The sequence below is a fragment of the Macrotis lagotis genome, chromosome X, assembly GCF_037893015.1.
Source record: "Macrotis lagotis isolate mMagLag1 chromosome X, bilby.v1.9.chrom.fasta, whole genome shotgun sequence".
NCBI lineage: Eukaryota > Metazoa > Chordata > Mammalia > Peramelemorphia > Peramelidae > Macrotis > Macrotis lagotis.
The window spans coordinates 373,330,071-373,332,520 of NC_133666.1; the positions used below are offsets into that span (position 1 = coordinate 373,330,071).

At 35.9% G+C, this 2,450-nt stretch overlaps 1 pseudogene; it reads right to left on the reverse strand.

Annotated features, from left to right (window-relative positions):
• Positions 1-790: 790 nt before the first annotated feature.
• On the reverse strand, positions 791-1,628 carry LOC141502163 (protein MEMO1-like; annotated as a pseudogene).
• Between the last annotated feature and the right edge of the window lie 822 nt (positions 1,629-2,450).

Below are 2,450 nucleotides of genomic sequence, written 5' to 3' on the forward strand. Positions count from 1 at the left end.
GTTCAATTCTCAATTTTATTGTTACACAGTTGGGCAAAATACTCCCAGATTATTACTTTAATTTCATTCCCTTTGATGTTGTCTTCAGCTTTTGGATTTTTGATGGAAGTAATTTGATTTTTTTCTTTATTTAAATAAAATTAATTAAATGTTTATTTTTTTTCTGTAAAATCAACTCTTGATTCTATTTTTTAGTTCAGTAGTTTCCTTGCTCTTGCTTCATTTTTTGGAGTTGTGTATTCCTTTATTTGCAATTAAAATAGAAGTTTTCTGTTGTACAACATGGGTAGTAGTTGACTCTACTGGAGATTTGTTATATTCTAATACAGATCATTTCTAAATGCAATTTTCATTATAAAAAATTCCATCCTTTTTTTTACAATATAAATTTTTTTGTTTACAGTATACAAAATTATTCTGAAAATTGAATATATATGCATAGGTCTGCAAAGAGTGTACATTTAGAACATGGTAAATGCTTCACATGTTGTATTTGAAGGACCCTCTGCCAACATAATTTTATATCCATCATCACTTTTTTTAAAATCATAAAACATTGTAAAACCAGTCTTCCCTCCCTCCATTGCCCTAAACAAGAAAGCATTTTACAATGAGTTGAAATTATGGAAGGAATACACCTACTAGAGAAGAGAAGAGAAGAGAAGAAAGTTCTGTTAATTTCAGATTTGAGCATCCCCAAAGATCAGGCTCTGTATCTTTGTAAGGGCTAGACTGAGAACCCATTTAGAGAATGAGTATGTGCAGGTGGTATCCCTGAATATTTCGAGTTTCAGTGGACTGTAAGTGCTCCAGGTGCATAACTCATTGAACTATTTTGCCATTTTCTACACTGGATGGACTGGGCATAATTCAAAAATGAAAAACTCATATTTATTCCAATCTTCTGGAGCTCAATGATAGCATTTAGTGACACCCCTATGGGAGTTACTTGTTATGATATTTCTTCAAGTAATTGCTAAAAGATATAGGATCTAATTGTTCTATAATACTCATGCCCATTTTATCTAGATGTTCAATGTATCTATAAATATACACCTGGGATTCATCATAGTTTCTAGAATGGAAGCTTTGACCCTAATGGCAGAAATAAAAAAAAGCACAAACTGCTAGATATTTACTGAAAAGTTTTCTGAATACTTGTTCTTTTGACTCACTCAGAGCTCCAACCAATATGGGATTAATGGTAAACTCATCTCTATGCCTTTCCATGACTTTAGCAGTATAAGGCATTTCAATGCTGTGTTCATCTTCATCTGTCTTCAATGACATGCACTCTAACATTCCTATCTTCTATAGCTCTTCATAAATCTTTTGAACAATATGAAGGTCATACAGAGGTTTTCTATATATCTATAGATAGATAGATAGATAGATAGATAGATAGATAGATAGATAGATAGATAGATAGATATACATACAAATATCTGAGTCTGTCTGTCTATCTATCTATCTATTGGTGTTCTCTATATAAACCACACTGGAAAGAACACATTGAGAAAGGGGCACATGATTGGAGGGCCCAAGGATGAATATGCTCCACAAAATAGATGGATCCACTTGTTTGTAAGCATGAGCAGCATAAGACCCACAGTAAGTATATCCTGCATGGCAGGCAATAATGACACTAGCAGGCCTTTTTGTGGATTGTAGCTGTGCATTCAGCTGAGGACCTTAGGACCTGAGGCTGTGTATCAGCTCCCAACATGACTGGCTTCCCCACAATCCACTCGGACATCTTGGAACCTGTGCCACCTATGATACATGGAGATGAATAAGGAGGCAGTGGCGGTAGCTGTAGGAAAAGCTTGGGGAAGGGACAAGACATCGTGGTCCCAGTCCAGGAGGAGGAAGCCACAAGGGTGGGGGAGAAGGGGGGGAGCGGGGAGAGGGAGGAGTGGCCCCTTGTAGATCACTATACATGCAGCTAGCCACCAGAAGAAGGAGCTGGCAGAGGCCTCCCAGACCACAGCAAAGCCCTGACTCCAGCCCCAGGAGTCACCACTTCTCCCCCTGGGGAGAATGGTCAGCTGTCTTCACCTTTCTAATTTCTATTTTGGTATTCAATTGCAGATTTTTAATTTGTTCTTTGTCTAACATTTTTTAGCTGTGAGCACAGTTCATTGATGTCCTCTTTCTCTTTTTAAATCATGTAAGTATTTAGAGATATAATATATCACCTAATAACCACTTTGACTATATCCTATAAGCTTTGCTATGTTGTCTCCTTATTGTCATGATCTTGAATGAAATCATTAATTGTTTCTCTGAGTTCATGTTTGATCACTCAATCTTTAATATTAGGTTATTTTGTTTATAATTTGTTTTATGTCTATTTCTTCATGATCCTTTATTGTGTGAATTTTATTGCATCATGGCCTCAAGAGAAAGTATTTGATATTTGTGCCTTTCTGAATTTGATTATGAGGTTT